Below are 27,500 nucleotides of genomic sequence, written 5' to 3' on the forward strand. Positions count from 1 at the left end.
ATTATTGTGGCAGGTGAACCGATGTATCAAGAACTTGTTAGACATGTACTCCACTAACTGTTGACATCATTATTGTGGCAGGTGAACCGATGTATTAAGGACTTGTTAGACATGTACTCCACTAACTGTTGACATCATTATTGTGGCGGGTGAACCGATGTATCAAGAACTTGTTCGACATGTACTGTTGACATCATTATTGTGGCAGGTCAACCGATGTATCAAGAACTTGTTAGACAGACAGACCGACAGACAGACACACACACACACACACACACACACACACACACACACACACACACACACACAGCGTAACATAGACTGGACCACAAAATCGAAAAGCTACATATTCTAAAGCGAAATACATACGAACAAGCAATACACGACAGCGGTTTCAAATCCACTCACACTCCTAATCAGCCCCCCCCCCCTCACATGCAGTGTTTATAAAATAACATGTTATAATTATTATATTAAGAAACATATTTTCACAATAGGTTTTTATTCTATAAAAACTTCATAAATTGTCAAATGGCACACACACACACGCACACACACACACACACGCATGCACGCACACACACACACACCTGCGCGCACGCGCGCGCGCACACACACACACACACTCACACCTCCCACATCCCATCATCTGCATTCTCCTTCCCACCCCCAACCCCCACCCCACCCACTCCCTCCAGTCTCCTTCGCTTTAGTTTTTGTATTTTTTCCAGACAGACAGATGGGTGGGGGTCATGAGAGGGACGGGGGTGGGGGTGGAGGGGGAACTGGAGAGAGTGTAGGGGAGGGGGGGTGGAGGGAGGAGGACGATGTTAGGGGTGGGAGTGAGGGGCGGGGGGGAGGGGTTGTTGAATCTTGCCTGTAACCATGACGACGTGATAGGGAGTTAGGCATCCCTTCCCTGTTCCTCACGTTTTAGATTTGGACCGACAAGTGAAATTTATGATGAAGTGAGATGGCGCGACCTCTCTCTCTCTCTCTCTCTCTCTCTCTGTCTGTCTGTCTCTGTCAGCGGCTGTACGTGCCCGTGTATGTGATGTGCGTGCGTGTGCATGCGTATTTTGTGTCAAGGTGTTCAGCTGCAAGCAACGCGCGCTTTACACGATTGCATGTATGCGGGTCCACACACACACACACAATACATACACGATATGTAATGTTAATAACAACAACAATAATAAAATACAAATACATACATACACATATATATATATTATTGTCTAATATAATATTTATATGAAAAGCTGTTGAATGAAAAATACGACTACTATACGTACGTACATATATGCACACATATAATAATTTACACACACACACACACACACACACACACACACACACACACACACACCACATATGCACACGTGAACACACACACACACACATTCAAACGTGCGCACGTATACACACACTCACTCACACACGTGCGCGCGCACGCACACACACACACGGGCCCCACAAACCCTCCACAAACTCACAGTGTGTGCCTGCTCTCCCCCCCCCCTCCCCCCCCGCCCCGCTCCCTCCCTACACTCGTCCCTCTGACTACACCACTCCCCCAACCAACCCCATTCACGTTGAAAACCCAGGAGACACTGACTTGAGAGATAGATCTACCCGTATTTCTCCTTGTGGGAGGCTGTGTGTGTGTGTGTGTGTGTGTGTGTGTGTGTGTGTGTGTGTTTTAAGGACGATAAGGGTGGCACAGAAGAGAGAGAGAGGGGTGAGGGTGGAGAGAGAGAGACACGGGGTACCCCGGGTGGGTATCGGGTGTCGGGGTGTGTTTGGCGGGTGACAGGCACTGGGGTGTGAACGAGAAAAAGTATTGTTCCCAACTTGGCTCCTTGGCTTGGAGGTTGACGGGGTTGTGGGGTGGTGGTAGTGGTGGTGGTAGTGGTGGTGGCTAGGCAAGGGAGGTAGTAAGCGTTATCTGCCCCTCGCTGTCAGCTTGGGGTATCGTCCGTTGTACTGTCTTCTCCCTCCCTCCACCCTACTCCCTCGACCTCCCCCCTCCCCTCCCCCCCACCCACACACCTCCCCCAACCCACTTTTCCGTTCCCCCAGTCGTCTTTATTTTCAGAGTGTTTAAAAACGAGAGCGTTGGTTGTTTGAAGGAATGTGTGTGTGTGTGTGTGTGTGTGTGTGTGTGTGTGTGTGTGTGTTTGGCGTGGTGTGTGTGTGTGTGTGTGTGTGTGTGTGTGTGTGTGTGTGTGGCGTGGTGTGGTGTGAGTTATTAGGGGCTTTGTGGTGGTTGTGTGAGATGGAGTATGAGAGGGGAGGAGGAGGTGGGGGAGAGGGGTGGGTGTGGGTGTGGGGGGAAGCGAGAGTGGAAGGGATGGGGGACTAAGGGGGGGAGGTGTGGGTGTGTTGTTATGTGTGTGTGTGTGTGTGTGTGTGTGTGTGTGTGTGTGTGTGTGATTCTGTGTGTGTGTGTGTGTGTGTGTGTGTGTGTGTGTGTGTGTGAGGGGTTTCGTTTTTTTTTGTGTTTTTTTTCGTGTGTGTGTGTGTGTGTGTGTGTGTGTGTGTGTGTGTGTGTGTGCTGTTGAACTGTATAAAAGTGGAGTGGTGGCCTAGAGGTAATACATCTGCCTAGAATGCAAGAGATTCTGAGCATAAGGGATCAAATCTCACACTCACCCTGTATAAATTTCCTCCACCTCCACTGGACCTTGAGTGGTGGCGTGGACACCATCATTCAGATGAGACGATAAACTTGGTTCTTGTGTGTAGCATACACTTACCATATACATACGTACATGTTAAACTTAAAGAACTCCTGGCAACAAAGGGGTTGTCCCTGGCAAAAGTTTGTAGAAAAGCTGTAGCAAAAACAAATACACTTGCAGAAAAAGAAAGAAAAAAAACAAGGTGGTACTTCCCAATGGTGACACGCTGTCCATGGGGGAAAGCAGCAGAGAAAACTGTTGTGATAGAGTCATTGATACAAGGCAATACAATGCAGTACACTACAGTACAGTGCAATACAAGGCAATGCACACAGTACAATACTATCAGTTTCTGTGTTCAACATTGTGGCCGTTTGTGTTGCAGGCCTGTTGAGGTTAGCATAATGTACAATACAATAAATGTATACATTAATGTCTGTGTTAACATTGTGGCTGTTTGTGTTGCAGGCCTGTTGAGGTTAGCATAATGTACAATAGAATAAATGTATATAATATTATTAATGTCTGTGTTGAACATTGTGGCCGTTTGTTTTGCAGGCGTATTGAGGTTAGTATAATGTGCAATACAATAAATGTATAAATTAATGTCTGTGTTGAACATTGTGGCCGTTTGTGTTGCAGGCCTGTTGAGGTTAGCATCATGTACAATACAATAAATGTATACATTAATGTCTGTGTTGAACATTGTGGCCGTTTGTGTTGCAGGCGTATTGAGGTTTGCATAATGTACAATACAATAAATGTATAAATTAATCTAATGCCTGTGTTGAACATTGTGGCTGTCTGTGTTGCAGGCCTGTTGAGGTTAGCATAATGTACAATACAATAAATGTATAAATTAATGTATGTGTTGAACATTGTGGCTGTTTGTGTTGCAGGCCTGTTGAGGTTAGCATAATGTACAATACAATAAATGTATGCATTAATCTAACGTCTGTGTTGAACATTGTGGCTGTCTGTGTTGCAGGCCTGTTGAGGTTAGCATAATGTACAATACAATAAATGTATAAATTAATGTCTGTGTTGAACATTGTGGCTGTTTGTGTTGCAGGCGTATTGAGGTTAGCATAATGTGCAATACAGTAAATGTATAAATGAATCTAATGTCTGTGTTGAACATTGTGGCTGTCTGTGTTGCAGGCCTGTTGAGGTTAGCATAATGTGCAATACAGTAAATGTATAAATTAATCTAATGCCTGTGTTGAACATTGTGGCTGTCTGTGTTGCAGGCCTTCGGGTGTTCAGCACCACCATGGGTTTACCTCTAGGCTGAGAGACTCAGAACCATGAGTCTGACATCCCGACACTAACCATGTAGCCTCTGAAGGTACGGTGCTGTGTCTGCTTTGTCCACATTTGTTCAGGTCTCTCTCCTCTCTCTTGTTTTTGCTGCAGTTTTTTTTTTTTGTGTGTGTGTTGCTTTTTGGTTTGTTCTACTTTTTGTTTTATTTTATGCTTTGTTTGTTTCCTGTTCTTTACAGACTTTAATGATGTTCTGTTTGTTTGTTTTGTTTGTTTGTGTGTGTGTGTGTGTGTGTGTGTGTGTGTGTTGGGGGGGGGGGGGGCAATCTGACATTCATTTGAGAGTGAAAGTTTTGTTTTTTCTTTCACATACTCCCTGAACTGACACCATCACACACACACACACACATACACACACACACACACTATATATATATATATATATTATATATATCCATATTCATGAACATGCAAGAATGCATGCTTGATTGTTTTTATGTATGCTTACATGCTTGTATGTGTAGGTGCACACACACACACATGCCCATGCACATACATACATACATATACATATATATATATATATATATATATATATATATATATATATATATATCTAAGAACACACAGACACACACACACACACACACGTGTAGTAAAACTTCCTTTCCTCCTCCTCCCTTCTTCCTCCTCCTGCTTCTTCTTCTTCTTAGACAAAAGGAACCACAGTCATTTCTGACTTTTACAGTTCTTACACATTGGGGAAGTGAACAACGCAGAAAAGAAATCAAAAACAAATACCAGTTTTCGTTGAATCTACAGGTGGCAAGATGGATAGATATATATGTACATTAAATTCTGTCTGTAACCAACTAGCCAAGTCAGTTGCCTCAGCCTGAAAGCGAGCCCCACCTCCCCCCATCCCACCTCCCCCCACCCCTATCTCCTGCCCCCCTCACTGAGCTGAATAGGAAGGTCCCCCTCCCAGTTATTGTCAACACCCAGATCTGTGGCAAGACCAAGGACATAACTCTGTACGCCTCCGGTACTGACCAAACACCAGGTTGTTTCCCTTGCATTGCTGGGCCAAGGATGGCAGCGTGTCAAGAGAGAAATTTTACTGGAGTCTTCGGGGGGATAGGGGGTTGTGAGGATGAGGAGGGTGGGGGTGGGAGGGTTGTAGGGGGGTGGGGGGGGGGGAGGAGGGTTGTCTTTCGGTTTCTCTTTTCTCTCTGTCCTTTTTTCCTCCCACCGTCCCTGAGTCGTCTTTCTCTAGTTTTTGTATTATCGTTTGTTTATCGTGTTCTTGTTTTGGACTTGACCTTTCTCTTCTTTCGTTCACTCTTTCTCTGTTTTCCTTCTTATCTTTCAGATCACGGACTCGCACACACGCACGCGCGCGACACACACACACACACACAAACATAGTACATTCGTAAACACACACACACACACACACACACACACACACACACACACACACACACTGTATACACCTGTTTATTTTTCCACCAGCATGTGTCTGTCTGTTCATTGTCATATCACCGTGTTCTGCTCTTGTTTCTTTTCCCACCTGAAGATGATGTCTTTCTGTTTGTTTTGCTAACTCCAGGTAGTGTAGGGCTCCTTGCTGTTTATTTATTTATGTTATGCCTGTACATGTTGTTGATACGAAGAAGAAGTTCCAAGAAGAAGCAGAAAAAGAAGAATAAGGAGAAGGAGAAAGCGAAGAAGAAGTCGAAGGACAAGATTATGATGATGATGACAGAGAAGAAGAAGAAGAAGATTAAGACGATGGTGATTAAGAAGAAGAAAAAGAAGAAGAAGATGATGATGATGATTATGACGAATGAGGGGTGCAGGAGTAAGGAGGGAGGAAGAGAGAGAGACAGAGAGAGAGAGAGACAGAGACAGAGACAGAGAGAGAGAGAGAGAGAGAGAGAGACGGGATATATTTTTGAAAACATCTGCTTAAAGGGACGTGTGAGGAAGGTGTGAATTAGACGTGTACCTCTACTTCAAATCCCCTCTCTCTCTCTCTCTCTCTGTCTGCGTGCGTGCATGTGTGTTAGAGAGAGAGAGAGAGAGAGAGAGAGAGAGAGAGGAGCAGGCTTATTTTTGCAAAACACCTGTTTAAAAACCTATGAAACTATGGACGAAATAGGTAGAGAGACTGAGAGGCGAGGATCAGGCTAATATTTACTTCATGTCCCGCGACAGAGAGTGAGGAAGGAACTGACAGACAGACAGACAGACAGACAGGCAGACAGACAGACAGACAGACAGAGATGGGTGTGTTGCGTGGGGACAGTTGGCGAACAGCTGTTAACATTTTCACAGGTGTACAGGGGTTGCAGGGTGTGTGTATTCCCCGGTCCTGTAAGGCCGGCATGTGTGGTAGTTACCAGATGTATACATGTATACATGTAGCCAAAGTTCTCTCTCGGAAACAGGGGGGTGGTTGGGGGGGATGGAGGGGGGGGGGGCAGAAAGAAAGAAACAAACACAGGGGTGGGGGGGGGGGGGGGGGGGGGACTGCTGCTGATATGGAGAACGAATGTTGTCGGCATGGGGAAAAGATGTTGTCTCTTCTGATGTTGCTTCTGATGCTCTTTTAATGATGCCTATACCGCACACTCTCTGCTCCACACCCCTCACACACACACACTGACACACATCCATACCGCACACTCTCTGCTCCACACCCCTCACACACACACACTGACACACATCCATACCGCACACTCTCTGCTCCACACCCTCACAAACACACACTGACACACATCCATACCGCACACTCTCTGCTCCACACCCTCACACACACACACTGACACACATCCATACCGCACACTCTCTGCTCCACACCCTCACACACACACACTGACACACATCCATACCGCACACTCTCTGCTCCACACCCTCACAAACACACTGACAAACATCCATACCGCACACTGTCTGCTCCACACCCCTCACAAACACACTGACAAACATCCATACCGCACACTCTCTGCTCCACACCCTCACAAACACACACTGACACACATCCATACCGCACACTCTCTGCTCCACACCCTCACAAACACACACTGACACACATCCATACCGTACACTGTCTGCTACACACCCCTCACAAACACACACTGACACACATCCATACCGTACACTGTCTGCTCCACACCCCTCACAAACACATACTGACACACATCCATACCGTACACTCTCTGCTCCACACCCCTCACACACACACTGACACACATCCATACCGTACACTCTCTGCTCCACACCCCTCACACACACACACTGACACACATCCATACCGTACACTGTCTGCTCCACACCCCTCACAAACACACACTGACACACATCCATACCGCACGCTCTCTGCTCCACACCCTCACAAACACACACTGACACACATCCATACCGCACACTGTCTGCTACACACCCCTCACAAACACACACTGACACACATCCATACCGTACACTGTCTGCTCCACACCCCTCACAAACACACACTGACACACATCCATACCGTACACTCTCTGCTCCACACCCCTCACACACACACTGACACACATCCATACCGTACACTCTCTGCTCCACACCCCTCACAAACACACACTGACACACATCCATACCGTACGCTGTCTGCTACACACCCCTCACAAACACACACTGACACACATCCATACCGCACACTCTCTGCTACACACCCCTCACAAACACACACTGACACACATCCATACCGCACACTCTCTGCTCCACACCCTCACAAACACAGACTGACACACATCCATACCGTACACTCTCTGCTACACACCCTCACAAACACACACTGACACACATCCATACCGTACGCTGTCTGCTACACACCCCTCACAAACACACACTGACACACATCCATACACGCACGCACACACACGCACGTGTCCCCTCCCCCTCCCTTCTCTTACCTACATCCCTCCCCACACGCAAGTACATATTTATAAATGCGTATGCACACACACACACACACACACACACACACACACACACACACACACACACATACAGAAATACACAGGCACACAATTACACAGTCACACTCACGGCGTCACGCTAACACACACACACACACACACACACACACACACACACACACACACAGAGTAACAAACACATAAACAGACACCAGCAGAGTGCTGACGAACACAAACACAACAATGTAGGTAACTGCAAGCATGCAGCACCTACTGGTATGAAATCAAAAAGCTAAAGTAAATATACGTAGTTTATAAAGGTACAACAGAAAGAAAGAACCAAACTGCTTACATCAAGCCATGCAAGGTGCTGAGCCCACTGTAGGTGTGTGTTTACGTGTGTGTTCAGGCGTTGAGCATTACTGTATGATATGTGTGTTTAGTTTCTAACCCTGTACACGTGTTCTTGTGTGATTTTCATTCATGCAGATAATGCGTATTTATTTTTGTTTTCGCATGTTATTTTCAGATCTGTAGGTTGTGTTTACCTTCCACTTCACATACCCCCCCCCAAAAAAAAAAGAGAGAGAGAGAGAGAGAGAGAGAGAGAGAGAGAGTAGAATAAACCGAAAAGGATTTCTGCTCAACTGTGTTCATTTATATTTGCATGACGGTATTTATACCGTTCGCGATTTACGCATTCTGCGATGCATAATGAACGAAGTGGCGATAAAAGCATGATGCTTAATTATGCTACTTTTCGAGGCATTGATTACGAAAATCGATAAACCAGTGTCAGTTCCTGTTTGCTTTTCGCCAGTTGTATATATGTCGACAGCGAAAGTTGCATCGGCGCTGCAAAAGAAAAAGGCGACATCCTTTTGAAACAACCTTGAACAGTTTCTCTTCTATTTCGATTGGCAGCCCTGCAGAGAGTAATAAACTATTCATCATTCAAGGGGGCGGCATCATCATGGTAATTGTCCAAAAAGTAATCACTTTTGTTGCATAGGGTAGTTTATTTTTTTATGATTATGTCACCAGTGTTGCGTAATTCCTATAGTGACGTCATAATTGTGACGACCTTGGAGGAGTTGTTCTCACGGTTTTTGTGGAGGCGCCCGTGTGTGTTGGAAAGTATGGACATTATTTTATTTATTTCTCTCTCTCTCTCTCTCTCTCTCTCTCTCTCTCTCTCTCTCTCTCTCTCTCTCTCTCTCTCTCTGTAATCCTTGACACTTCTTTTGTCAATGCTACGACACAGTCATGTTTTATTGTCGAGTAAGAGTTTTTGGCTGCATAATTATAGACGATGCACTGGATTAGTGAACGATTAATTGTGCCCTTAGTGATAATTTCCTTTTATTTCTTAATGAATCCGAAAACAGTGATGTGTTTGGGTTGAAAAGAACCATGAGGTATTCGCGATGTTGATGGCACGAGTTGTACAGACCCCAAACTACCGAACGTGACTTTAAACTGCTGCCCTGGGGTATTAGTCACCAGTATAGCACAGCGTCTGCCAAAGAAATACTGCTGTGACAAATGTGATAGCCAAACGTCTTTCGCTCGGAATTCGGAGGGAGGAAGGGATGTGAGAGAGAGAGGGAATGTATTCTAATGCGTCTGAGGTAATATGAACCTCCATTTTCTCAGTGTGTGTAATTTACCCACAGCTATATCTCCCGAGATCGCCGTAAACAGTGTGTTTGGTGTGGGAAGTAAGGAGAGAGAGAGAGAGAGAGAGAGAGAGAGCACCTGGGAACAGTTTGGCAGCCAATAAACATACCTGTTGTATGCCGGCATTTGGTACCACCTCTTCCCCCTCCCCCCCTTCCTACCCCCTCCCTACCTCTGAAACCACCCCCACCCCCTCCCCGAAAAAAAAAGAAAGATGATGAAGCGGAAAAAAAAAAAGAAAAAGAAAAAGAAGATAAACGTAAGACGAGCGTCAATATATCTAGTGGGGGAGTCACTGCCTTATATTAGGTCTTAAGAGGCAGATCGGGACACACACACAAACGCGCGCACGTGCACACACACACACACACACACACACACACACACGTTGTATCATTTCAGGCTTTATACTTCGGATCTTATTCAATTGATTTTACATATTTGTTTTTAGTTATTACCCTCTGCCTGTTTAATATCTTCTTTTTATTTCTTTTTTTTTCTCTCTCTCCCGTCTTCACCCTCATGTATCCACCAGGGCATGCATAAGTTATGACTGTGTCTGTCAGTCGGTCTGTCTGTCGGTCTGTCAGCATGCATAAGTTATGACTGTGTCTTTCTGTCTGTCTGTCAGTCAGTCTGTCTGTCGGTCAGTCAGCATGTGTAAGTTATGACTGTCTGTCTGTCAGTCTGTCTGTCAGTCAGTCTGTCTGTCGGTCAGTCAGCATGTGTAAGTTATGACTGTCTGTCTGTCACTCTGTCTGTCAGTCGGTCTGTCTGTCGGTCATTCAGCATGCATAGTTATGACTGTGTCTGTCTGTCTGTCTGTCAGTCTGTCTGTCTGTTGGTTGGTCCTTCCACCTGCAGGTCCATCTGCTGCGGTCTGTTTACATCTGCCTGACTGCCTGCATCCATCTGTCTTTAGCCCCCATCTGCCTTACAGCATTCCCTGATGTGCTCTCTTTCTCTCTCTCTCTCTCTCTTTTATCTTTTTTATCTTTAAAAAAAATATTTTGGGGGGAGGTGGGGTGTTGAAAAAAAGTTCATCCACTCCCCTTGAAAAAAAGAGAAAAAGAAAAAAAGCCCCCAACATGCAGTGCAGGAGGAAGTGGAGGGATGGGAGGGGGACAAGCTGATTGGCCAGCGACGGAGCACGTGACGTGGGGGTGACTCTCTGGCTGCCAGACAAAGCGGGCCCAATCTGGATCCCGTTAGCTGTTCGCCACGGAAGGCCCGGGGCCCTGGTTTGCAGGGACGGGGATCAAAAGCACGTGGGGAGCTGCTCCAATCAAAACACGTTTACACAAAAACGCGGGGCCCGGCGCGCGATGGCAAGCGCATGCGTACAACAACAACAACACGAGCGTGTCAATGGAGGGGGAAAATGGCGGCCCCGGCGATGGAAACCTCCTGTCCTGTGTTGTCCGGTGCGTGGGGGTGTTAAACGAAAACAGATTGCGGCTGCCTACTCAGCGGATGAGGGAGGGGGGGTGTGTGGGAGGGTAATCGGCGGACGAGCTTTCCAGTACAGGGGAAGTGATCAGAGCTCTTTCTATCTTTTTTCTCGGAGAGAGAGAGCGAGAACATCTGGGAACAGTTTGGCAGCCAATAAACATGCCTTTTGTATGCTGGCGTTTGGTGGACGCCTATAATTTGATTTGACTTCATTTCTGTCTGTGTTTGTGTCTGTGTCAGGTTGCTCTCGCTGTCTTTGTGTTTCCGTTGGCACCGCAACTTGTACAACAAGTCTTAATGTCCCATAGTCTGTCTGTCTGTCTCAGAGATGAAAACATGAGAGTCTCAAACCTTCGTTACAGCACCATCAGATGCACACACGCACGTGGTGACAATTGTTATACACATTTTGACGGACACACCCGCGCACACAAACACACGCATACTCACAGAGAGAGAAGACCAGAAAAACAAACAAATATAAACAAACAAAAATCAGATAGACTGGGATTGATTCCAAACATGCTTGTAGATTTTGAAGAGAAGAAAAGAATGCCACAACTAAAATATTTCAACAACCCGCAGCCACCCTAACCAGAGAGAGAGAGAGAGAGAGAGAGAGAGCCCTTATTCACAAGACAGGATATATATGTATACACACACACACACACACACACACACACACACAGAGGAACGGAGACCCCGAGAAACAGAGAGATTGATTCCGTGTTTAAAGAGTTGTTGAGCGTTGTTTTGTATCGCCGAACAAACAGCAACAACACTCCAAACACAAACCCCGACGGCTTTTTCAACAAACCAAAAAAGAGATACGCCTCTCTTCCTGGCTCCTTAAACGAAACGGAGGGGGAGGAGGGGAGGGGGAAGGGGAGGGGTGAAGAAGAAGAAAAGAAGAACTCTTGTAATGTTTCTGCTGCAGGCACTAGGATGGCTTTTGGATGGGGGAGGAGGGTGCGGGAGGGGAGTGAGGGGGTGGGGGTTGGGGTGGGAGGGGGGGGGGTGAGATGAGGAAGCACCGAGCATCATTTTTTTTCTTTTAATCCCCGCTCCCCCCCCCCCCCCCCCCACCCCCCAAAAAAAAACAAAAAAAAAACCAGCCTGGCAATTTCTACCGCTTTCCCCGTCGCTCAGCAGGCTGCCTCGTCTCTAACCCTCCCACCTCCCCCTTCCTCCACCCCCCTTCTTATCTCTCTCTCTCTCTCTCCCTCCTCCCCCCTTACCTATCCCCTCCCCCCCTTCCTCCCTAAGAAAGAAAGAAAGAAAAAAAAAACTGCTTGTGGAGAGAGGCGAGCGAACATTCAAGCAGTTACCTCCCTTTCAAGAAGCAGGGGAAGAACTCTTTTGGCGCTGTATGTGGCGGTGGCTGGAAGCTTGCAAAGTCCTGGCTCCCAGCCAACTGGCGCCCACATGGAGGGGGAGGGAGGGAGGGACGGAGAGGGGAGGGATGGTGGGGGGTGGAGAAGAGAGGAGGCGAAGGGGGGTGGGGGGGGGGGGGGTAAGAATATGAAGTGGGGGCCGAGTTCATATCCTTGTCTGTCGGCGCTTCCAGTTTCACAACGAAGGACGGTAACTCTCCAAGCGAACATTTTGCTGCTGGCTGGGGGGAACGGACCTGAAGTTAACAAGTTCCCTCCCCTCCCATACTTTTTTTTTTTCTCTTTTTCTCTGTGCCTCCTTTTTCCCACCCCCAAACACCCCTTGTGTAATTTGGACCCCCCCGGATTAAAAAATGTATTTATTAAAAACGGTTCTTTATGATTTGATAAAAACAAAAAACAAAAAACAAAAAAAACCGCAAATGAACACAGTTTGAATGTTGTTGATGTCAAATGCCTTATATAAATAAAAGTTAATCGTTGCAAACAGAAACAACAATATTTTGGTTGCAGCATCTGGGAAAATGTATTCCGGGCTCGGCCTCAAGTCGACTTTTCTGTGCTCCGTTCTCAAAGATCCCCAGAGCTATCAAAAGGCTCTGCTCAATGGATGAAAAGGCGTAAGTGACATATAAGAACGATTCAAGGGTTTAAGTAGATGGTGCGGATGAAGTTAAAATAAAGTAAAGCGACAGGTAGGGTTGGGGCGTGGGCGGGAGTAGAACATTTTCAACAACAACAAAAAAAAAGTACCGGGGGGTATGTCTGGTAGGGGGGGGGGGGAAGGGGTGTTAAGAATTCCAACCAAAAGCACGGGCAGCACGTAGAAGCGTTGTTTGACATACCAGTTGATGAGCGACGCTGCACAGACAGAGAAGGGGGGAGGGTGGGGGAGGGGCGAGGGGGGGGGGGAGAGAAGAGACGGCGAGAGAAGGGCGGAGTGTGTGTGTGTGGGGGGGGTGGGGGGGGGGCGAGATAATTTCTTCCCCTCTTCATAATGTTCCCCCACACGTCCCCTTCCCCTCTCCTCACCCCCCCTCTCTCTCTCTTTCTGTGTGTCTGTGTGTGTGAAAGAGAGAGAGACAGAGAGAGAGAGACCTGAGAGTGGAGGAATGGCGGGCGGATAGGCAGAGTCACTCAGGGAGTATGTTGATGATATTATGATTATTAAAGACGTTAAGGGGAAGATGTCGCTGAGGAGAGAGAGAGAGAGAGAGAGAGAGAGGAAGGGGGGGGGGGGGGGGGGGGGGGAGAAGAGGAAGAAAAAGGCAGTTGAAACTTGCTGGGGGAAAAAGCCCCATGTCCTCTATGCAAATGTCAAACACGCGGACACGATTTATAGATCCACCGATAAACTGGGACGGTGGTGGTGTTTTTTGGGGAAAAAAAAGTAGGTGTGAAAGACTGTATGATGTATTCTCATTTGATTTAGTTCGTATTTTCTCTCTCTGTCTCTCTCTGAGAGAGAGAGAGAGAGAGACAGAGACAGAGAGAGCGAGAAGCCTAAGAGAAAGGTGGCTCGTAAATAATCCAAGCGACCAAAACAAAAGGAAACGGGCCAAAAGAAAGAAACAAATACGAAATAGGAAAGAAAGAAAGAAAGAAAGGGAGGAAAAAGAAGAAGAAAGAACAGTAAAAAGCGAAATAACAAACAGAAGAAATAAAGAAAAAACATAAACCGCTTACCAGAAGGGTACGGCTTAATTTTGTGTAATTCTAAGCAATATGAAGGCTGTAAACTTGGACTTCAGAAGCTACTAATTATTGGGACCACTTACTTTCGCGTTTTGGCTGGAAACTCAAACCGTTTTGAAAGATGTAGCAGACAAAGGTGTGCAGGATTACACAGCTGAAGATTCGAAGAACATCCAATAGAATCAAACTAAAGTGACGTTCACAAACACGACGCATGATTCTGATAACAATCATTGGTTTGACTTGAAGAAAAAGAAGAATATCCACACTTCCACGCACACACTGACACACACAAAGAGGTCAACCCAAACCCGGTAAACAACTGGTGTCTCTTTGTCGTCATAACGTGACGTTTTTACAGGAATTACGCAACACTTGTGACGTAAGTGAATGAACTACTGACACGTGTCTCCAAGCACTACGGTAGGCCTACATTGGTTATCACGAGAACCAGGAAATAAGCAAGAATTTAGTCACGTTTGCGTCTTTAAAAGATTAAGGCCACGTCGCAGAAGTCGAAACAGAATAACAGCTGGCCCGTCTGGTAAAAGTGAAGTTTGAATTGAGTGTAAAAGTTTGATAAAAGTAAAACGTGAAAAGGTATCGGGATTTAAAACAAAATGGGACCGACGTTTCCTATGTTACACAATTCGTTTTTCGGTCCGGTGTTTGTAGGGAGGAAAATTTCAAATTCAAATTTAGTTCCAAAGACTTTATAGGCTGCCTCAAACACAGTTGAAACAAAATTTCCCATAGTCTCATGCAAATGCTTGTCAACAAAAAAAGTAGATGAAATGAAAAATTAATCCATACATTCTTTCAAGATTTCTGTACACATCAGTCGGGCATTATGATAAAGGAAATCATGCGTGTGAGAAACACACACACACACACACACACACACACACACACACACACACACACACACACACACACACAGTCACACAACTTCATTTCAATGCTGCAAGAAACTTGCCATCATTCTACATGCAGTCACGGGTGAAACAGAAAACACAGAGTTGTTAGCGAAGCAAACAATTTTTCCTAAGACAGACAGATGTGTCACATATATATCCCAGCAAATACAGCAGTGAGTGCCAGGGCGTGGAAACTATAGGGGATCTTGGGGGAGGGTTGAGTGGATGGCGGTGGTGGTGTGGGTTGTAGAACCTACAGATTTATATCTCATGCTCTTTTTTTTTCTTTTTCTTTTGTCGATCTTTCGGAATCGCATGCTGTTTAAATATGACGTTAGAATCAGTTTGGGGGGGGGGGGGGGGGGAGAAAGAAAGAGAGAGAAGAAGAAAAAAATAAATAAACGAAAGGGGGGGTGGGGGTGGGGTGGGGGGGACGTGGTATTGGTGAAGGGAGGGGGGGGGGGGGGGGGGGGCAGTTGCAGAGGAATCGTGATATCTGTTCTGACACTTTCCCTGACGTCCCACCCAGTGACCCACCTACTACACCCTGCTCACCACCGTTTGTACCGACAGAAGAAACTCTTGTTACCAATGATAATAATGGTCATGAAAATATAATGATAATAACCCCAACACCACCACCAATGATGATAATAATGGTGATAATACTTTATTGATTCTTCTTCTTAATAATAATAATAACATTCTTCTTATTGTTATATTATTATCATCACTATTATTGTTATTATTATTATTTAGATACCAATACAGCAGCAGTGTGAACTGGCGCAGCGCACAGTACAAAAAATACTACGGTCCCAGAATAACAAGAGCAAGTGAGCGCTGTGCATTTTGAGGCCGGCGGGCGGAGAAAGGAACAGCCGGAACAGCCAGGGACTTTTTGAAGTTGGAGGAAACACGGCTCGTTAGGCAAGAGCGGGCGGAGCACAAGGGACATAAATCACTAAGGGGGAGGGAAGAGGGGCGAGTGGGGGCGGGGGTGGGGGGGTTGTTGTGGCGATGGAGTCTAGCTATTGGGTGACTTGGAATATATTATTTGGAAAAAAAAAAAGAAAAAAAAAGGAAAAAGAAAAAGAAGGGTGGGGGTGGAGGTAGATGAAGGGAAGGCGGATGGTGGGTGTAAGGGAGATAAGTGTGTGTGTGTGTGTGTGTGTGTGTGTGTGTGTGAGAGAGAGAAGGGTGGGGGGTGGGGTGGGAGTTGCTAAACGTGAAAGAAAACGGTATTTTGTATTAAAAAAAATATAAACAAATAAATGAGTAAATAAAAATATGAAAGTATTTAGTATTCCACATGATCCCCGACATTGCCAACGTTCAGGGGAAAGAGTCTCGTTTGTGCGTTGAGTCATCATAATTATTTCTGATTTGGGAAGGGGACGGGTGTGTGTGTGTGTTGGGGGGGAGGGGGGGGGGGGGGGGGGGGGAGGAGGGGAGTTGGGAGGGGAGAGGTTGGATCAAGTTGTGTAGAGGGAGCGGGTGGGGGTGTGGAGGTGAGGGGGAGGAAAATATATCTACGTCTGAGAACATAATCACAGTGATCATTAAAAAGACATGCTGGATGGTGGTGGTGTTATTATTTGTATTACTTTATTTTATTTCTAACATCCTATGATGATCATGGGAAAACGCTCCTGTACCCAAATTACGTGGGGTTTGGCAACTTAAATCTTTCTAATAGCGCGAGCACACACACCCTCACGTCCCCCCCCATACCCACCCCCCCACACACACTCACCCTCCAACCCCAACCTCCGACACACGCAGACTCACACATGCTCATGCACATACAAGCACATTTACACTCGCGTGCACGCATCTACACACACACACACACACACACACACACACACACAGACAGACAGACTCACACACACACACACACACACACACACACACACACACACACACACACACACACACACACACACACACACACACACCTGATATACTTTTTCTTAATGGGATAATAAAGGTATTCTTATCTTATCTTACACATACACACAGACACAGACACACACACACACACACACCTGATATACTCCTCTTAGTGGGATAATAAAGGTATTCTTATCTTATCTTACACATACAGACACACACGCGCACTCACACTCACACTCAGAAATATACCCATACACACACAAGCGCATATTACACACGCGCCCACGCACGTACACACAGTACACACAATAATAACAGTTCCGTAATTGTATACACACACACACACACACACACATACACGCGCGCGCACACACACTCACACACACGCACACGCACACACACACACACACACACACACACACACACACACACACGTACACGCTGTCATAAACTTGTGCTGATGTATATTACATGTTCTCTTTGCCTTGTTGTTGTTATTGTTTGTTTTTGTTTTTTGTTTTTTTTCTTGTTCTTGTTTTCTCCTTTCTTTCTGTATTTTCCTCTTTAAATTCTTCTTTTCTTTCTCTCTTCCTTCCTTTCCTCCTATTCTCTCTTTCCGTCACTAATTGCCGCAGTATATTCCAGCTTTTATTTTTCTTTTTTTTCCCCCCCGTAGACATAAATCACTTCCCAAGTACGCGACCCTACACTGTTGATGCTGCTTTTATGTTTCCATGGTTTATGTTTGAAAGAGAGAGAGGGGGGGGCGGGAGAGGGAGGGGGAGAGAGACAGGGAGAGAGAGAGGGAGAGAAGGGGAGAGAGAGAGAGAGAGGGGGGGGAGAGAGGGGGAGAGAGAGAGGGGGGGAAGAGAGGGGGAGAGAGAGAGAGGGAGAGAAGGGGAGAGAGAGAGAGAGAGAGAAAGAGAGAGAGAGGGGGGGGAGAGAGGGCGAGAGAGAGGGAGAGAAGGGGAGAGAGAGAGAAAGAGAGAGAGAGAGAGAGAGGGGGAGAGAGAGAGAGAGAGAAAGGAAGAAAGAAAAGAAATGACGGAAGAATAATTGAAGGAAGGAAAAGGAGAAGAAGAAGAACAACAACAGCAACATTAACAAGGAGGAGACGGGGCTGTGTGTTGTTCCGCTAACGTAGAACACGCGGCCTCTTTTAAAAGAGGTATATAATTATCTACGATAGCGGTGATGATTTTGTCGATTGCACTCATCTGTAAAACGAATTATATATAAAAAAAAAAGGGAGAGGGGGGTGGAAGCGGGGGGTTGGGGGGGGGGGACGAGGAGGAGGAGCAGGAGAAGAAGAAGTAGAGTGGAACAAGATAGAAAGAAAGAATAGACAAAAAGACGAACGAAAGAAGAAGAAGAAGAAGAAGGAAAAAAAATCAGAAAAGGAAGAAGAAAGACAGAAAGAAAGAAAGAAGGAAATGAAGAAGAAGAAGAAGAAGAGAAAAAAGAAGAAAAACAAGAAAGAAAGAAAGAAAGAAGAGAAGAAAGAAGAAAAACAAGAAGAAGAAGCCCCTATAGCAGACACCCGGGGTGTGGAGGCATGTAACCCGATACGCTTCCCACTTACCACCCGGGATTAACGTTCAAGAGCCAACTCACATACATGTGGTGTACAGAGAGAGAGAGAGAGAGAGAGAGAGAGAGAGAGAGAGAGAGAGGAAGACATTTAGCCCTAATGGCTATATTAAACACCCATATACAAAGGGCTGGGTGTAGGGTTCGCTCTGTCTGTCTGTCTGCACGGAGCCACAGTGCTGTCCCTCTTTTCTCAGGTCAAAGGTGCCATCGCCTTTATCACTGACATGGATTACGGGATCTTTAACGTGCGCATTTGATCTTCCGCATACCGCGAACGTACGAAGGGAGTTCAGGCACTAGCAGGTCTGTGTGCACAACATCTGTTAACAGGAATAGATCGGGAAAAAAATCTCTACTTTTGACAGGAATAGAATCGAAAAATCTCTACTTTTGACAGGAATAGATGGGAAAATTACTTTTGACAGGAATAGATGGGAAAATCTCTACTTTTGACAGGAATAGATGGGAAAAATCTCTACTTTTGACAGGAATAGATCGGAAAAATCTCTACTTTTGACAGGAAAAAATCTCTACTTTTGACAGGAATAGATCGGAAAAATCTCTACTTTTGACAGGAATAGATCGGAAAAATCTCTACTTTTGACAGGAATAGAATAGAAAAATCTCTACTCTTGACAGGAATAGATCGGAAAAATGTCTACTTTTGACAGGAACAGATCGGAAAAATCTCTACCCTTAACCCACTGTGCGCCGTGACCAGGATTCGAACCGAAGACCATCAGATTGAAGGACCAGTGCTTTTTATCCAGTCGGCTGTGCACACTCGCTGCAGCCTGGACCGTGTGTGATTTCAGGTTCAGTTTCGGTTTCAAGGAGGTTTCAAAACGTGCGGCCTGCTCCATGTAGTCACATACGCTACATCGCATCTGCTGCTTTTTGAAAACAGGAGCTGAGGCCTGGCCTTCACGTAAAGCCAACACGCTGGTAAGGCTTTTGACAGCCTTCCACATGTCTGTCTTCGTCGTGAAACTGAACTGAAATAAGAGGAATAAAGTAAGGAAATAAAATAAAATTATTAAAATATGATGGAAACGAAAGATAAGTAGAAAGCAAATGGGGCCACGTCCAGTTAACTTGTGCACCCCACCCCCCATATATATATTGCGTCGATCCCAAACAGAAATGACAGCGAAAAGAAACAGAAAGTCCATAAGTGAATTTGCGGATCCGCTGAAAATAGCCAGCCTCCTAACTGTGTAAACGGGCCATTGTTTGCCCCTTGACAGAGCTAATATTTTCTGCAGTCGTTCCCAGCTGAAAGAGCTTTGAAAGACTGTTTTGATTGCCATCAGATAGCCCGTGGTTTTTCCTCCCGTCCTTTCTGGGGAAAATGGAACAGGAACGGGTTGGCAGATCTGTGATAACGAATCCTGTTTTTGATACAGTCTTGTAGCTCTGAAGTTGTTTTTTTTTTTTTTCTTCCCTGTCCATCATTCCGTTTCTGTCTCTCTGTCTCTCTCTCTGTGTCTCTGAGACTGTCTTTCTTTCTTTCTTTTTCCTTGATTTCTGTCTGCCTGTGTCACTGTCTGTCTCTGTCTGTCTGTCTCTCTGTGTCTCTCTCTGTCACTGTCTCTGTTTCTATCTGTCTGTCTGTATCTCTCTCTCTCTCTGTCTATTTCTCTTCCTTTCTCCTTTCTATCAGCTCTCTTTCTCCCTCTCTCTCTCTCTCCCTCCCTCCCCTCTTTCTCAGTGTCTCTCTTTCTTTGTCTTCCCCCTCTTTCTCCACTTCTCTCCATCCTCTCTCATTCCTTTCTCTTTCTCTCTATCTGATTCTCTCCTTTTCTCTATTTTTGTTCTCTGTGTCTCTCTCTGTCTCTCTCTCTCTCTCTCTGTCTCTCCTCTTTCACGCACCGCCCCCCCCCTCCCCACCTCTCTCTCTATGAGTCTCTCACAGAAATGCCAATGTCGATTTTTCAGAAGGAAAACTATAATGAGTTTTCTGATATAGATGTCTTTACAGATGTGTAACCATCTTCTCGTCAACTTTGGACTTTTTTGGGGAAATCATCAATATAATAGCGTTTCTGTTAACTTTTAGTTCCGTTCCTCAGACACAGGCATGTATCAGACATGCATGTTTTGACAGGAGGAGCTAACGATGTAGGAAAGAAACACACAGGGACTTAATCCCCAAAGTCCGCAATCAGATGGCGTGAGAAGACCGGAACTTCCGGGGCCCCGGAACGAGCACAATCAGCACTGTGTATTATGGGGCTGCATGTCGTTAACTGGTTCTGAAGCTCTCTCTCTCTCTGTGCGTGTGTGTGAAAATAGAAAAAAATAATGATAAAATCAGGTGGTGATTGACGAAGGATGAAAAGGGACGGAACGTATGTCTGCGAGAGATAGGTAGATTAGATGTATGTAGATTAGATCGAGAGAGAGTGCTCGCTCTTGTGCATGGACGTTTGTGCATGTATGCGTGCACGCACGCACTTACACCACACATGTATCCACATTGTTGACAAAAACAATGACGTTCTAGTGCAGAGATGACGGTAGTGATGACATTCAAATATGACGATAACACTGTAAATGATTTGATGACGTCCTGGTTGAGATATGACGATGGTGATGACGTTTCCACCCCCCCCAAGCCCAGTCAGGGTCACGGCACCGAGAGCCAGAATCTGGTTCCCAGGGAAACGGGAACTCTCTCTCTCTCTCTCTCTGTATACTGTCCTGGCTCCCAGCTTCTCTTTCAGCCCTGTTAGAAATGACAACCTTCTGGAACTTCGAAGTGAATCTGTCGCTGGCTCTGCTCTGATGCGTTCATCACAACTGTAGTTTGAAATGTCGGAGTTGAAAGGTCGGAGAGAGATTCTGAGGTAGAAGATAGATGTGGACCATGTTGTGTTATGTTTTATTTTATTTTATTTTATTTTATTTTTATGGCTGTTGGAGTGGGAGCGGTCTGTTTTGTTTTTCTTTCTTTGTCAGATGAAATTTTGTTCTTCCTCAAAAAATTATTATTATTTGTTTGCATCTTCTTCTTTGCCATTTACTTTTTATTCCTTTCTGATGTGCAGCTACCAGTGGCGGGGTGGTCGAGAGAGAGACTCGGACTTTTGACCCCTAAGTGTAGCCATACCTCAGCTCTTCTCGCGATCCGCTCCCCTCCTCCCCCCCGCGAGGGGGCCCTCACTCACCGCAACTACCTCACTCATCGTCCCCCCTCATCCTCACCAGTGAGGCCTCCGTCCTCATCGTTTGTTGGCGTCCTCATCATCCTCATCGGCCAAGGACCAGCTGGATGCTGTGTGTGTGTGTGTGTGTGTGGCGTGCTGTGAACTCATTGACGTGCTGTGGGACTCACTGTTGATGGTTTTTGAACAGGTAAGTCGTGTGTGATTGGGTAGGGGGGTGGGGTTTGGGGGTGGGCTTAATGCTTTGGTCGGGTATGGTTTTGTTTTGGTGTGGTTTTGTGTAGTGTGGGTGTTGTTTTGGAATGGTGCGGTGTGGTTTGGCTTTGTATTGAATATTATTTGTATTTGTATTTCTTTTTATCACAACAGATTTCTCTGTGTGAAATTCAGGCTGCTCTCCCTGTGGAGAGCGCGTCGCTACACTACAGTGCCACCTCCCCCCCCCCCTTTTTTTTCCCCTGCATGCAGTTTTTTGGTTTTTGTTTTTCCTATCGAAGTGGATTTTTGTACAGAATTTTGCCAGGAACAACCGTTTTGTTGCCGTGGGTTCTTTTACGTGCGCTAACTGCATGCTGCACAACGGGACCTCGGTTTATCGTCTCATCCGAATGACTAACGTCCAGACCACCACTCAAGGTCTAGTGGAGGGGGAGAAAATATCGGCGGCGCTCAGATTCTCTGGCTTCCTAGGCGGACGCGTTACCTCTAGGCCATCACTCCACTTGATGTGGTTTCATGTGGCGTGGTTTTATTTTAAGGCGGTATGATTTGGCTTGCAGTGGTTTGGTATAGTGCAGTATGGTTTGGTATTGTGTGGTATCGTGTAGTATGGTGTGATGTGGTTTGGTGTGGTGTTGCTTGGTTTAGTGAGATGTGGAGTGGTAAGATGCGGTGTGCATCTAGTTTGGTATGGTGTAGTGTGGTGTGGTGTGGTGTGGTGTGGTGTGGTATAATGTGCTGTGGTGTGGCTTGGTATGGTGTAGTGTGGTTTGGGGTGGTACATTATGGTTTGTAGTGTGGTTTCGTATGGTATATTGTGGTTTGTGGTGTGGTGTAGAGTGGTTTCGTATGGTATATCGTGGTTTGTGGTTGGTGACTTCATTTCTCAGTCTCCCTTTCTCTCTCTCTCTCTCTCTCTGTCTCTCTCTCTTCGTATGGTATATTGTGGTTTGTGGTGTTGGTGTAGAGTGGTTTCGTATGGTATATTGTGGTTTGTGGTGTGGTGTTGAGTGGTTTCGTATGGTATATCGTGGTTTGTGGTGTTGGTGTAGAGTGGTTTGGTATGGTATATTGTGGTTTGTGGTGTGGTGTTGAGTGGTTTCGTATGGTGTAGAGTGGTTTAGTATGGTGTATCGTGGTTTGTGGTGTGGTGTAGAGTGGTTTGGTATGGTGTATCGTGGTTTGTGGTGTTGGTGTAGAGTGGTTTGGTATGGTATATTGTGGTTTGTGGTGTGGTGTTGAGTGGTTTAGTATGGTATATCGTGGTTTGTGGTGTGGTGTTGAGTGGTTTAGTATGGTATATTGTGGTTTGTGGTGTGGTGTAGAGTGGTTTGGTATGGTGTATCGTGGTTTGTGGTGTGGTGTAGAGTGGTTTGGTATGGTGTATCGTGGTTTGTGGTGTGGTGTAGAGTGGTTTGGTATGGTGTATCGTGGTTTGTGGTGTGGTGTAGAGTGGTTTGGTATGGTGTATCGTGGTTTGTGGTGTGGTGTAGAGTGGTTTGGTATGGTGTATCGTGGTTTGTGGTGTGGTGGCTTCGTCATTTCTCAGTCTGCCTCTCTCTCTCTCTCCCTCCCTCCCTCCCTCTCTCTCCATTCCTCCCCTCTTCTCTCTCCACTGTCCCTCTAACATGTCAGTGTGCATGCTCGCTGCGCTCACTTTTTTTTTTTTACAGCGAAGATGAGTCCAAACTGCCCGCCTTCCTCTGTCTGTCTACCTGTCTCTCCTCTCTTTTCCTGTCCTATTCTCAGTTTACAATTCCTGAAGAAAAGATGAGAAGAGACAGAGAGGGAGAGGGAGGGAGGGAGGGAGAGAGAGAGAGAGGAGGGAGGGAGGGAGGGAGAGAGAGAGAGAGAGAAGGAGGGAGGGAGGGAGGGAGAGAGAGAGAGAGAGAGAGAGAGAGAGAAGGAGGGAGGGAGGGAGAGAGAGGGAGGGAGGGAGAGAGAGAGAGAGAGAGGGAGAGAGAGAGGGGTTAGTAGGAATGAAGAACTTCAAGAATAAAGGGGAGAAGAAGGGAGGAGGTAGGTGTGAGTGTGGGGAGGTTGGGGGGTAGGGGCCTGGTGGAGGTGGGGTGGGCGGAGGGGGTGGGGGGAGTCGGACGAGAGGGGGGAGGCGACACTCCTCACTCCCCAACCCCCGTCTCGCCCTGTAGTGCGGCGTTGTTGAGGCAGACAGGGGGAAAGCAGCGAGGCGTGACGGGGCCCAGGAGGGGACAGACAATGAGGCTCTCATCAATCACCGGGCCCCTCCAATGACTTAATGACTGTGGTGCGCGATCCACCCTCCCTCCTCCCCATCCGCCCCCCACACCTTCCCTCCCTCCCTCCCTCCCACACTACCTACGCCCCCTACTTACAACCCTATACAACCCCAACCCCTTCCCTCACCCCCCCCCTATCCCCTACCGCCATCCACCCGCTTCCCCCCTCTCCCCCCCCCCCCACCCCATCCACCTCCGCTTTTCCGGCTCTGTGGGTCCGCTGTTGGATTCCTCTTCTCACCCTCCTCTCCTTCTCCTCCTCTCCTCCTCCTCTTCTCCTCCTTCTCTTCTCTTCCTCTTCTCCTTCTCCTCTTCTCATTTTCCTCCTCCTCTTCTCCATCTCCTCCTCTTCTCCATCTCCTCCTCTTCTCCTTCTCCTCCTCTCTTCCTCTTCTCCTCCTCCTCGTCTTCTCCTCCTCGTCTTCTCCTTCTCCTCTTCTCATTTTCCTCCTCCTGTTCTCCTTCTTATCTTCTCCTCCTCCTCCTGCTTCTCCTCCTCTTCTCCTTTTCCTCCTCTCCTCCTCCTGTCCTCCTCCTCCTCCTGTTCTCCTTCTCTCCTCTTATTCCTCCTCTTCTGTTCGTGTTTCTCTTTCCCCTCCTCCTTTCTGCTCTTTTCTTCCTGTTTTTCTTCTGCTTTTGTGGAGTGGACGTGCAGGTGGTTGTTTTTTGTGTGAGCGGTATTTCCGAAAGGATTGCGAGATTGTGACCGCGCGCTTGTGTGTGTGTGTGTGTGTGTGTGTGTGTGTGTGTGTGCGAGAGAGAATGAGAGAGAGAGGGGCAGAAAATGAAACAGAAATTTAATAGAAAGACAAGGTAGACACATACACAGACGGAATGCGTTTGAGAGAGAGAGAGAGAGAGAGGCAGACAGACAGAGAGGAAGAGAGAGACAGTCCGAAAAGGACAGAAGAGGAAGTGAGGTAGGGGTAGGGAGGCAAGAGTGAGAAAGAGAGAGAGAGAGAGAGAGAGAGAGAGAGAGAGAGACATGGATAGACAGAGACATTGACGGAGGGGGTGACAGTGACAGAGACAGAGACTCAGTAAGAACATGATGAGGAGACACAGAAAGAGAGAGAGAGAGAGAGAGAGAGGGAAAGAAAAAAAAGAAAAAAAAAAACAACGAAAAAAAAACAACCGAAAGAGAATTAAAAAAAACAAAACAAACAAAAAAAACACCTAAAAAAGTAGTGTATGTTTTGCCACCTGCCGGAAGACAGCAGTCCATCTTTTCTAGGGAACCACTAAATCACCATAATGACCGTCTTCAGAGCCATCCTACTCCCTCCCACCCTCTCCCCCCACCTCCACCCCCCATCTCCGCCTCCCTGAAGGATAACGACTAGCTCTGTCCAGTTGGAGAATGTGCCATGCTTTTCTGGGGGGCTTATTTGGCTGGGTTGTGTTTCGCTGCAAGCTTCAATTTTTAGGGTATGCGGATTGGGGGTGTAAGTTACAGCCACTGCACTAACAGCATGCGTGTTTTGGTGGAGTGTGTGTGTGTGTGTGTGTGTGTGTGTGTGCTGGGAGGGTAGGTGTGTGTGTGTGTGTGTGTGTGTGTGTGTGTGTGTGTGTGTGTGAAGCTAGGGATGTGTGTGTGTGTGTGTGTGTGTGTGTGCTGGGAGGGTAGGGATGTGTGTGTGTGTGTGTGTGTTTGTGTGTGTGTGTGAAGCTAGGGATGTGTGTGTGTGTGTGTGTGTGTGTGTGTGTGTGTGTGCTGGGAGGGTAGGGATGTGTGTGTGTGTGTGTGTGTGTGTGTGTGTGTGTGTGTGAAGCTAGGGATGTGTGTGTGTGTGTGTGTGTGTGTGTGTGTGTGTGTGCTGGGAGGGTAGGGATGTGTGTGTGTGTGTGTGTGTGTGTGTGTGTGTGTGTGTGTGTGTGTGTGTGTGTGAAGCTAGGGATGTGTATGTGTGTGTGTGTATGCGTGCGCGCGCGCGTGTGTGTGTGTGATGGGAGGGTAGGTATGTGTGTGTACGTGTGTGTGTGTGTGTGTGTGTGTGTGTCTGAGTGTGTGTGGTGCGATGGTAGGGATGTGTGTGTGTGTGTGTGTGTGTGTGTGTGTGTGTGTGTGTATGTGTGTGTGTGGTGGGAGGGTAGGGATGTGTGTGTGTGTGTTGTGTGTGTGTGTGTGTGTGTGTGTGTTTTCCATGCATACTCATACACAGAGCGCACGCTTGGCCCTGTAATCAGAAATACGGGTACTTCAAAGATGTTTGCAAGCATGCACGTGTTTGTGCGTTTGCGCACATGTCAAGTATGTTTGTGAGTAAGTGTTTGTGAGCGTGTGCGAGAGACTGTGTGATCATATGCGCGTTCGTGCACGCACGCGCGCATGTTTGTGTGTGTACTTGTGTGTTTCTCTATCCTTGCGGACGCGTGTGTGTGGAGGAGTGACGGATGAGCTTGTGGTGGGGAGGCGGTGGTGGGTGAGTGGTTGTGGTGTAGTGGTGGTGGGGAAGCATATATGTATATGTTTTTTTTTTGTTTAGTTTTTTTTTTCGGGCCGGGGTGTCGTCTTTCAAGGGGGTGCATGATTAGAAGGGGCGGACAATCGGGCAGGGGCCGGGTAATTGGCGGGTTGTTGTGCCTGCCTCTTTGACACCGGGTACTGCTTCACGCTAACATGGCCCCCGGAGGATTTAAAAAAAAAATTTTTTTCGGTGGGGGTGGGGTGGGGGAGGTTCGTGGGGAAGGGTAGGTTGGGGAGGGGCAGGATTGGTGTTATTTTATTTATTTTCTTTATTGTTGTTGTTGTTTTGTTTTCCTGTTGTTGTTGTTGAATCGGAGAAAGGTACGGATTGGGGTTTTTGGTTGGTTAAGTGGCTTTGGGTGAAAGGTGATAGGGTGAGGAGGGAGGGAGGAAGAGAGAGAGAGAGAGAGAGAGAGAGAGAGAGATTGCGTGCATGTGTGCATTCGCTTGTGTAAGCGCCCGTGTCCGCTTCCACACTCCACTCCTCTCGGAGTTCGCGCACACGTATGCATGTAGATTTGTTGATATGTATGTCATTCTGTCTGTCTGTGTAAAATGCAGCTAAGCCTGCAGGATAAGTCAGTTTTGAGACATTATAAAACACATTTATTTGTTATGCCTCACTGGTCTGTGTGGGTGTGAGGTTCTTATGGCGTTCCAAGGGAGAGGTCATTGCTGTTCTTTTGTCGTTCCAAGGGTGTGGTCATTGCTGTTCTGGTGTTCCAAGGGAGAGGTCATTGCTGTTCTTATGGCGTTCCAAGGGTGTGGTCATTGCTGTTCTTCTGGTGTTCCAAGGGAGAGGTCATTGCTGTTCTTCTGGTGTTCCAAGGGAGAGGTCATTGCTGTTCTT

At 46.8% G+C, this 27,500-nt stretch overlaps 1 protein-coding gene across 1 annotated transcript in view; it reads left to right on the plus strand.

Moving 5' to 3' along the window:
• Positions 1-27,500, plus strand: part of LOC143291770 (brother of CDO-like) — a 300,073-nt gene that overhangs the window by 20,910 nt on the left and 251,663 nt on the right. The window contains exons 2-3 of the mRNA XM_076601913.1: positions 3,935-4,032; positions 21,590-21,896. The gene's annotated coding sequence lies outside the window, so the exon portion shown is untranslated. The remainder of the gene's footprint in view (positions 1-3,934; positions 4,033-21,589; positions 21,897-27,500) is intronic.

The sequence above is a fragment of the Babylonia areolata genome, chromosome 17 (genome assembly GCF_041734735.1).
Source record: "Babylonia areolata isolate BAREFJ2019XMU chromosome 17, ASM4173473v1, whole genome shotgun sequence".
In the NCBI taxonomy this organism is placed as follows: domain Eukaryota; kingdom Metazoa; phylum Mollusca; class Gastropoda; order Neogastropoda; family Buccinidae; genus Babylonia; species Babylonia areolata.